At 39.3% G+C, this 11,796-nt stretch overlaps 1 non-coding gene across 1 annotated transcript; it reads right to left on the minus strand.

Annotated features, from left to right (window-relative positions):
* Positions 1-11,045: 11,045 nt before the first annotated feature.
* LOC127077451 (small nucleolar RNA R71) lies at positions 11,046-11,152 on the minus strand. The gene has a single exon (XR_007787262.1). It is a non-coding gene; the product is annotated as a small nucleolar RNA R71 (small nucleolar RNA).
* Positions 11,153-11,796: the final 644 nt, after the last annotated feature.

An 11,796-nucleotide genomic window follows, 5' to 3' on the forward strand; every position in this document is an offset into this window, starting at 1 on the left:
AGAAAATTGGTTAATCATTCAAACCTTCTATAATGGACTTCACTATAACACTAAGATGACCATCGACGCTGCCGCAGGCGGTGCGCTGATGAACAAACCCTATCCTGAAGCTAGTGCCCTCATCAAAGATATGGCCCAAAACCATCAATCATGGGGAGTCGAATGAGCGACAGTTGAGAAGAAGGAAGCCCAAGGAGGAGTGCATGAACTATGCTCTATAGACATGATGCAAGCTAAAATGGACGCATTAGCCCTTAAGGTCGAGCGTATGTGCATAAACCCGAATACTACAGCCGCAGTTTCGTCGGATTGTGAGATATGTGGGACCAAAGGACACTAATTTTAAGAATGCAGTCTAGTAAATGAAACCCACTCTGAGCAAGTGAACTACACCCAAGGGAACCCATATTCGAATACCTATAACCCTGGATGGAGGAATCACCTGAACTTCTCCTATAAAAACAATAACCCTATCCAAAATAATGCACCTCCGAGACAATCAGGTTACCAAGCCCCAAGATCAAATCAACCTATGCAACCTGTGCCACCAAAGCCGAGCCTTGAGAAAATTATGGAAAATTTTATCACTGCTCAAACCCAACAAAACAAAGAGTTCATGAACCAGAACATTCACGTTAATGAACTGACTACCCAGTTGGGAACCAAGGTTGACCAAATAGTTACTCATACCAAGATGCTTGAAACCCAGATCTCTCAGGTAGCTTTAAACCAAGCCCCCCAAACCACACCTGAAGGACAGTTCCCTGGACAACCTCAACAAAATCCGAGAGGGCAAGCCAATGCCATTACCCTACGAAGTGGGAATGCTTATGATGAGCCACCAAACCCAAGATTGAGTGAACCCAAAACTTCTAAGGAATATACCAAACCCCCGGACGAAGTAAAGGAACCAGAGGAATCTGAAAAACAGGAAATTCAAGAAAAAGGAGAAGAACCTAAAGATAAAACTTATGTACCATCCCCGCCATATAAACCAGTTATACCATATCCACAAAGACTCAAACAAACCCAGATCAATAACCAGTATCAGAAATTCATTAAAGTTATAGAAAAACTTCAGGTAGAAATCCTTTTCACATAAGCCATCACCCAAATACCTTCTTATGCAAAGTTTCTCAAAGACATCCTTACCAACAAACGTAGACTAGATGATCCGAAACCCTTGGAATGTAATTCCATTTCCGAGAATAAATTAGCCAAAAAGGATAAAGATCCTGGAAATTTCTCCATTCCTTGTCTTTTGGGTAGTCATGTCATCGAAAAAGCTTTTCTAGACTTAGGAGCTAGTGTGAGCTTAATGCCTTTAGCGGTTTGTGAGAGGTTAAACTTAGGAGAATTACAACCTACTAAGATGTCACTTCAGTTAGCTGATAGATCTGTTAAGTATCCGATAGGCATTTTAGAAGATGTCCCTGTTAGGATAGGACAGTTATTTATCCCTACTGATTTTGTTGTCATGGACATCAAAGAGGACAATGATATACCAATCCTTCTAGGTAGACCATTCTTATCAACTGCAGGAGCCATAATAGATGTCAAGAGAGGAAAGTTGACCTTTGAGGTAGGTGACGAGAAAATAGAATTTATACTTTCGAAATTTCTTATGGAACCTGTGATGGGAGACGCATGTTATGCCTTAGATATCATTGATGAATGCGTTAGAGAATTAGAACAAGAAGAAATCATTAAAACAATTAAGTTGCCATCAACTCCCATAATGGAAGATGATGACTTTAAGAAACACTACATCGATGATAACCTTTAAGAATGTTTATCCCTTACCCCAGATCCTATGCCATGCCCTAAGAAACCAACCTTAGAACTTAAGGAACTGCCTAAGAATCTGAGATATGAGTTCCTCGATGAAGAGATGAACCGTCCAGTTATAGTCAGTGCTACCTTGAGCCAAGAGGAAACAAACAAACTTTTAGATGTTTTATGAAGATATCCCTCAGCCTTAGGATATAATATCTCTGACCTGAAAGGTATAAGCCCATCCGTATGTATGCATCGGATTTCGCTCGAAGAAGATTCAACACCCTCCAGAGAACATCAGAGAAGAATAAACCCTATAATGAGTGATGTTGTTAAAAAGGAAGTTCTTAAGTTACTTGAGACAGGTATAATCTATCAGATCTCGGATAGTAAGTGGGTGAGCCCTGTGCATGTAGTACCTAAAAAGGGAGGCATCACAGTCGTGCAAAACGATAAAGGCGAACATGTAGCAAAACGGTTAGAAGGAGGTGTTGGTGTAAGCCCTTGAGGCCAATACTTTTGGTACTTGTATCGAATTATTTATTAATAATAAAAGGCTTTTTCTTTATTATGTTTGTTTAATAAAGTCCCTAGAGTAGCTAGTCTGTTTAATGTATCAAGTATGACTTAATCATGAGATCACATTAAACATAAGGACATTATTCTTAAAGTATCCGTAGTCGAGCTTTATTGTGAAATAGGATAACATTAAAGAATTAAGACTATTATGTGTATAGACTGATGATCACATCTCATGGATCATGGATAAGGAGTTATCAAGTTTTAAACATAGGTATGAATATTAAGAGTAATATTTATACCGGATTGATCCGCTATGAGAATACTATATAGAATGTTATGCAAAGTGTCATAAGTTATTCTCATGGTGATAATGGTGTATACCACTCTTCGACCTGAAACCACTATGGACCCTGGATGTAGAGTCGAGTGCTTTATTGCTGATCAAACGTTGTTCGTAACTGGATAACCATAAAGACAGTTGATGGGTACTCCACGAAGCATGTTGAGGGACATGAGTGACCTAGATGGAATTTTCCCATCCTGCGTAACATGATAAATGTCTATGGGCCCAATATTGAACTGGACAAGGATGACACGGTTTATGCCTTATGTTCAATATAGACATAAGGGCAAAAGGGTAATTATACACATAAGTATTATCACAGAAGGATTTGTCAGATCCCATGACATTTTCGTGTCTTGGGTAGCAGTGATGTGTTGCTAGATACCGCTCACTGTTTATTATGTTAAGTACATGATTTAATATAATTGTCAATGCCGCGAAAACCTACAGGGTCACACACAAAGGACGGATTGATGAGAGATAGAGTAACTAAGGAACACCATAAGGTACGGTACACTTAAGTGAGTTGTAGAACATCGTAAGGCATGGTGTACTTAAGTAGGATACGAAATATGGTAAGGTACCATGGGCTTAAGTGATTTTGGGCATATTATAAGATATGGGCCAAAATACACTTAAGTGGGCTTTTTAGCTTGAAGCCCACACAAGTGGTTCTATAAATAGAACCCTTGTGCAGAAGCATTCATTTCGGTTGCATATTTTCGTTTTCTCTCTCTCTCTTTCTCTCACTCAAAGCCTTCATTCGTACCAGCTAGCACTGAGATTGAAGGAATCCGTTCGTGTGGACTGAGTAGAGACGTTGTCATTGTTCAACGTTCGTGATCGCTCCGTGGATCTGCATCAAAGGTTTTGATCGTCACAAGAGATTTGCACCAAAGGTTTCAATCGTCACAAGAGGTAAATATTCTATCACTGATCATGACCATTCGTAAGGATCTCTAAAGGAGAAAATTTTAATTTCCGCTGCGTTTTGGATCACAATTCTCCTTCAGGAGGATGGCGGATGTGTATAGATTACAGAAAGTTAAATAAAGCAACCAGGAATGATCATTTCCCTTTACCATTTATAGACCAGATGTTGGAGCGTCTAGCCAGACACTCTTACTTCTGCTATCTAGATGGATACTCTGGATTCTTCCAAATACCTATCCACCCCGAAGATCAAGAAAAAACTACCTTTACATGCCCTTATGGAACTTTTGCCTACAGACAAATGTCATTCGGCCTCTATAACGCCCCAACCACTTTCCAACGCTGCATGATGTCAATCTTCGCAGATTACCTAGATGGTACCATGGAAGTGTTTATGGATGATTTCTCGGTTTGCGGATTTGATTTCCACAATTGTCTTGCTAACCTTGAGAAAATCCTGGAGAGACGTGTGGAGGTGAACCTCGTGCTAAACTGGGAAAAATGTCATTTCATGGTGACCGAAGGAATTGTTTTAGGACATATAGTTTCCGAAAAAGGTATAGAGGTGGATAGAGCTAAGATAGAAGTTATAGAGAACCTAAAACCACCCAAAACTATCAGAGAAGTCCGAAGTTTCCTTGGACACGCTGGATTCTACCGGCGTTTTATTAATGACTTCTCCAAAATAACTAAACCTTTAATCGGACTTTTAATGAAAGATGTTGAATTCATTTTCGATGGAAAATGTAATGAAGCATTTAATCTTTTAAAGCAAGCATTAGTATCAGCACCCATTATGAAACCCCCTGATTGGTCAGAACCTTTTGAGATAATGTGTGATGCTAGTGATTAGGCGGTTGGATTCGCTCTAGGACAAAGGAAAGATAAAAGATTACATGCAACTTACTATGCCAGTAGAACCCTAGACGCTGACCGGGAAGCGGACCCCCGGCTGACTCTGCGTAGTGTGATTGGTCGCCGAAATTTAATTTGGTTTTAAGTAATTAAAGGAATTAAAATTAATAATAATAATGTGTTTATTATTATTGTCTTGTGGTGATCAGTTATGGCCTTAGTTATCCTTTATTTTGTTTTGGGCTTTTAAATACGACTTGCGTGTCGTGTCTCTCCTTTTAATCTCTTAATGTAACTTCTTTTCTCATCTCAATCCCTCGTATGTAAAACGAGTTTCTTCTGTAATGTAATGTTATGAAGAAAGAGAAGAAGACAACGTTATGAAGAAAGAGAAGATTTCAATATCAAAGGAGGACAACCTTGAAGATCTTGCTTGGAGAATCTTAGATCATTATTAGGTTAGCTTATATTCTCTCATTGTCTTGGGAGAACAATTGCGCTAGGGGCCATAACTGTTTCATTATGTATGTTAATGCATGTGTATGTATATTGATGCATGTGATTGTATGTTAATGCATGTGAGAGACGATTTATATGATAAATAAGCCGGTGAGATCAGAATAATTGCAATTCCCTCAAATTAAATATTAAATTTATGCTTTCCAAGTTTTAGCACTCATCAAGACTAGTATCAGATAATGTAGGTTTCGCCTACGCGAGGTGCATGTTCTATATTAGTAAGGTGCGATGGGATAATTGTAATATCCAACTGCTAAAACAATGGGTCAAACTTAACTAAACAAATTATGATAATATTATATATGTTTGCTTTCCAAGTTTTAGCACTCATCAAGACTAGTATCGGATAATGTAGGTTTCGCCTACGCGAGGTGCATGTTCTATATTAGTAAGGTGTGATGGGATAACTGTAATATCCAACTGCTAAGACAATGGGTCAAACTTAACTAATTATAATAACATTATATATATTTAGAAGCAAGAGTTGGGAATGATCCATATGATGGATTGGAATAAGGAGTTATTCACCCAACTGAAATTTCGAGAGTTGTATGAGATACAATTGGAAGGAGTTCCTACCTAAATAACCTAGTTTTGTGTAATCCGCCTACGCGGACTTAGAACGAAGTGAAATATGGATCTCGACCCACTAGAAAATCTTCCAACGGGATTTTCCGAATCAAATGATGAGGGTCATTTGTTTTGAGTAAAATAGTAGGAGCATATTTAATTAAAGGCCTAATTAAATATGTCAATGATACTTATATTTTCATTAATCTTAACAAACACCTCTAACAAACATTTTGCGATCAATCCTTGACAAAGAAAATTGTCTGGGACAAATTTTCTGGATTGGCACTTAAATCTGAGGATTGTCCTCAAACATGATAGAAAGCTGTATGTCTTGGAGAAACCTGTTCCTGAAGAGGAACCTCCTAGTTCTGCACCTAAGGCAGAAAGAGATGCTTATAAGAAGCATGTCGATGATGTCAATGAAACTGCTTGTCTCATGCTAGCTACCATGAACTCAGAATTGCAAAAGCAACATGAGAACATGGCAGCATTCGATATGATCGAACACCTAAAGATGCTCTATCAAGAGCAAACAAGGCATGAAAGGTTTGAAGTTTCAAAAGCCCCTTTTCAAAGCAAGTTAGCCGAGGGAGCCCCTGTAAGTCCCCATGTGCTCAAGATGATTGGGTATGTGGAAAACCTTGAAAGGTCGGGTTTTCCCCTCGGAAAGGAACTTGCGACTGATTTGATCTTGCAATCATTGCCAGATATATTTAGTCAATTTGTCCTAAATTTCAATATGAATGACATGGACAAATCTCTTCCTGAACTGCTAGCCATGTTAAAGACTGCTGAGCAGAACTTGAAGTCAAAAAAGAATTCCATTCTGATGATCGGAAATGGAAAGAGACAGAACAAAAGGCCCATCATGCAGGGTGATAAAGGGAAAGGCAAGGAAGTTGCCAAACCCAGACCCACTGTTGCTGCTTTGAAGCATAGTGGAGGCATTGCAAAGGCAGGCACCTGCTTCCATTGCGGTAAGACCGGACACTGGAAGAGAAACTGCCCAAAGTACTTGGAAGATGACAAAATCTCCATTCACAAGAAAAGGTGAAAGAGCTAATGATCTTTTGACCCTCATACATATTGATGTATGCGGACCACTGGACATACCATCCAGAGGAGGTTTTCAGTACTTCATCACATTTACTGATGATTTCAGTAGATATGATTATGTGTATTTAATGAAACACAAATCAGAGTCCTTTGAAAAGTTCAAGGAATTCAAGAATGAAGTACAAAACCAACTAGGTAAGAATATTAAAACTCTTCGATCAGATCGAGGTGGTGAGTATTTAAGCCTAGAGTTTGATGACCATCTAAAAGAGTGTAGGATCCTATCCCAACTTACTCCTCCTGAAACACCCCAATGGAATGGTGTATCTGAGAGAAGAAATCGAACCCTGTTAGACATGGTCCGATCCATGATGAGTCACGCCGATCTTCTAAACTCCTTTTGGGGACATGCATTATTGACAGCAGCTTACACACTTAACCGTGTTCCATCCAAAAAGGTTGAGAAGACACCATATGAGATATGGAGTGGTAAGAAACCACATATGTCTTACATGAAGGTTTGGGGTTGCGAAGTTTATGTGGAACGACAAATTTCAACTAAGCTTGAGCCCAAATCTGACAAATGCTTATTTGTGGGGTATCCTAAAGAAACAAGAGGGAATTATTTCTACAATCCTTCTGAGGGCAAAGTGTTTGTCGCTCGAACTGGAGTTTTCCTAGAAAAGGATTTTATTTCCAAAGGAACCAGTGGGAGGAAAGTAGAGCTTGAAGAAATTCAAGAATCACAAAGCATAGATACACCTATGGAGGAATTAGAGCAGGAAACACAAGTAGTTGTGGAAGAGCAACCTGCTCAAGTAGAACAAGACCAGTGTAGGTCAAGCAGGATACGTCAACTACCTGAGAGATATGGATATCTCATAACTGATCAAGGTGATGTATTACTCATGGATCAAGATGAGCCTGTGACCTACCAAGAGGCCATAACTGGTCCCGAGTCTGATAAGTGGCTAGAAGGAATGAAATCTGAAATGGATTCCATGTACACAAACCAGGTTTGGACCTTGGTAGAGCCTCCTGTAGGAGTTAACCCTATAGGATGCAAGTGGGTCTTCAAAAAGAAGACTGACATGGAGGGTAAGGTACATACCTATAAGGCGAGACTGGTTGCAAAAGGATATAAACAAATTCATGGGATTGACTATGATGAAACGCTTTCACCAGTTGCAATGCTTAAATCTATTCGGATTTTACTTGCTATCACTGCATATCATGATTATGAAATATGGCAGATGGATGTCAAAACTGCTTTCCTTAATGGGAATCTTCTCGAGGATGTGTACATGACACAGCCTGAAGGATTTGACATACCAGAAGAAACCCAAAAGATATGTAAGTTACAAAGATCAATCTATGGATTGAAGCAAGCTTCCAGAAGCTGGAATCTTCGTTTTGATGAAACAGTAAAACAATATGGATTCATCAAGAATGAAGATGAGCCTTGTGTCTACAAGAAGGTTAGTGGGAGCATGATCGTTTTCCTAGTATTATATGTAGATGACATATTACTCATTGGAAGCGATGTCCCTACCCTGCAACAAGTAAAGTCTTGGTTGGGGAAATGCTTTTCTATGAAGGACCTAGGTGAAGCAGATTATATATTAGGAATTAGAATCTATAGAGATAGATCACAAAAACTGCTTGGCCTAAGTCAGAGTACATACATAGACAAAGTGCTGAGACGCTTTAATATGCATGATTCCAAGAAAGGATTCATACCTATGCAACATGGCATGTGTCTATCAAAAACACAATCCCCTTCAACTAAGGAAAAAAGGGATCGCATGAATAAGATTCCATATGCATCTGCAATAGGATCTATCATGTATGCCATGTTATGTACTCGACCAGATGTCTCGTATGCTTTAAGTGCAACAAGTAGGTACCAATCTGATCCTGGTGATGCTCACTGGGTAGCTTTCAAGAATATCCTTAAGTATTTAAGAAGGACTAAGGACTCATTCTTGATATATGGAGGTCAGGAAGAGTTGGCTGTAATTGGATACACCGATGCTAGCTTCCAGACAGATAAGGATGACTTTAGATCGCAATCTGGTTATGTGTTTTGCTTAAATGGTGGCACTGTAAGCTGGAAAAGTTCAAAGCAAGATACAGTTGCTAATTCTACAACCGAGGCCGAGTATATTGCTGCCTCAAGTGCAGCAAAGGAAGTTGCTTGGATCAAAAAGTTCATTAGTGAATGATAACACTAAAATTTACCGTATTTTCGACTCCGATTTCACATGCATTCTAGTCGTTTTATTATCATTTTGTTGTGTTATTGGTATGTTTTCCTTTGTTTTCAGGTTTTTACTTTAATCGGAGCCCCGATCGAGAAAAGGAGTGAAAAAGAGCCAAAAACCCTAAAAGTCAGCATTTTATGCTTATGGCCTACCCAATGGCGGGCGCCACAGACCAAGCCATGACGTGTCCAAGCTCAACTTCCCTCAACTCCCATGTTCTCCACTACATCCACTAAGGCGCCTCACTTTGTCCTTGTGGCGGGCGCCATGGCCTTATGGTGGGCGCCACAAGAGGAAAACAGTTTCCCTCCATTTTCAAGTTGAAGGGCATCCAAGTCATTTCCATCTATTTACTTGCTTATAAATAGAAACTCGAATTCACTTTTACAATCATCCAAACTTAGATCAGAGGCAAACTCATAGCAACTTTGTTTCACTTAGGCATATATTCAGTTTTATAAAGTGGTAATCGCTTCGCATTAGAGTGTTACCACAATTGTGTAATCGAGTCTGTGATAGAGTCTGTAATCGAGTTTGGAGCACTTTGGAAGGAAGTTAATCCTGCCGCTATTTTCATTTCCGCTTTGCAATTTATTCAACCCTCCGATTGGAGCAGGTTTTTATTACTTGTCTTTATCTTTATTTATTTCCCGCACTCGCTTTACTTCATTTATTTCCTCGCACTCGCTTTAAATTATTTATTTCCTGCACTCGCTTTACTTTATTTATTTCCCGAACTCGATTTACTTTATTTATTTCCCGCACTCGCTTTAAATTATTTATTTTCCGCACTCGCACTACTTTTATTTACTTTCCGCACTCGCACTACTTTTATTTATTTTAATGCACTTTTACTTTACCATGTCTAACTAAATTTATAAGGTTAGAATGTAAGGATCGTAATTGAACCAGTAATCCGTACAACTGTTCGTAGAAACACTTAAGGGCTATTTTAACTTTCAACTTAAGTTTTCCCGCACTTCAATTCCGTTGGGTAAGATCGAAAGCCGTCCAACGTCTTTTTAAACTTAATTGTTTTTAACTACTTCAAAAACAGCGAAAGCACTTTGTTTAGTTCATTAGGAGATTTTAACATTAAGAAGAAAAGAGATTTTAAAACTATTTTCGGACGCGTTTATAAGTTTAGAGTCTGGTTCGTGAGAACCTCTTTTGGTTAAGAAATCCAAGTTATAATACTTTTCAACTCAGTCAAGATACTATATTTCTTAAAAATAGGTTTACTACTCTAACGCAATGCGCGCCTTTTTATAAGTGACAATAAGAGGGTTTGATTAGGGAGTACAACTCGGTTCTGAATACGCGAAAGCGACAGTTCCTGTTAAATTAGTTCTTTTCAAAGTAGGAAACACTGCCCATAAGTAGCTCGACTAGCAAGTACTTGGATTATTAATTGATTACGTGAATTACATTCGAACCTGTCTTTATTAATTAAATTTATTTCAATACTTTACTCTTCATTGCACACTACAAAAACACCTATTTTGATTGCCTTTGATAAACAGCATAACAATAGATAACGATAGATTGACACTTAGTCTCTGTGGATTCGACAATCTTTTATATTACTCTGACGCGTTCGTATACTTGCGAAAACACCGCATCAAGTTTTTGGCGCCGTTGCCGGGGACCAATTTCGTCAAATTTCATTTTCCTGTTGTTATATCATTTAGACTTAGGTTATTTCCCGCCGGTCAATGCGAAGAACTCGCAGCACCGGAAGTTTAAGCTTAGTATACCCTCTGGTGGAACCTGAACGTTACGCTCACGCACGTTTATTCTTTCATAGAATTAAGAGAGCTATGGCCGAAGATCAAAACCAAAGACCTCTTAAGGACTTCGCTCAACCATCTAATGAAGAACCTAGTTCTAGTATAGTAAACCCAACCATACCAGCTAATAATTTTGAACTTAAACCATCCATGTTGCAACTAGTGCAACAGAGACAACTTGCGGGTCTCGCTACTGAGAACCCAAACCAACATTTAAAAATATTTCTTCAATTAGCAGACACTTTTAAAACCAATGGAGCTTCTCCTGAGGCAATACGTTTAAGATTATTTCCTTTTTCCCTCAGAGATAAAGCCCTATCATGGTTAGATTCCCTTCCACCCAATTCCATTACGACTTGGGATAACCTTAGAAGAGTTTTTCTTGCTAGATATTTTCCCCCGAGTAAAACCGCCGTTCTTCTAAACCATATAACTAGATTTACCCAAAACCAAGGAGAATCGATGTTCGAAGCTTGGGAGAGATATAAAGAGTTGTTACGAGCATGCCCACATCATGACTTAGAAAATTGGTTAATCATCCAAACCTTCTATAATGCACTTCATTACAACACAAAGATGACCATCGACGCTGCCGCAGGTGGTGCTCTGATGAACAAACCTTATCCTGAAGCTAGTGCCCTCATCGAAGATATGGCTCAAAACCATCAATCATGGGGAGTCGAACGAGCGATAGTTGAGAAGAAGGAAGTGTCGCATCACGCGAAAAACCGGCGGGAAAAGAAAGAAACAACAGAGCCGCCACCGTGCGTTATTTATCCCAAAAGAGGGAAAGGAAACGCTCAGAGTAAACCTGGAAAAGACGTGGTCTCGCGACCAAAGAGAATGGGTTCGGGAGTCGGTTATGCGAAGGGAAGGTATTAGCACCCCTACGCATCCGTAGTACTCTACGGGATCCACGCACAAAAGGAAGGAAAATTGGTTGCTAAAACGCTGCTCAAACACACACACACTGGCTGAAAGAGACAAAAGAAAACTGACTGAAACTGACTCGGCAGGATATCGTATCCTGGGCCTACTTAGTCTATCAGGCATAGACATCAGAGTCGAAGTAGTTCGGACTGGGGAAACGACACATGCTCGCTAGGATATCGCATCCTATGCATACGTATCTTCTCGGACGAGAGAAGAATCAGAGCATTCGTAG

This window comes from Lathyrus oleraceus, chromosome 4, assembly GCF_024323335.1.
Source record: "Lathyrus oleraceus cultivar Zhongwan6 chromosome 4, CAAS_Psat_ZW6_1.0, whole genome shotgun sequence".
Taxonomy (NCBI): Eukaryota; Viridiplantae; Streptophyta; class Magnoliopsida; order Fabales; family Fabaceae; genus Lathyrus; species Lathyrus oleraceus.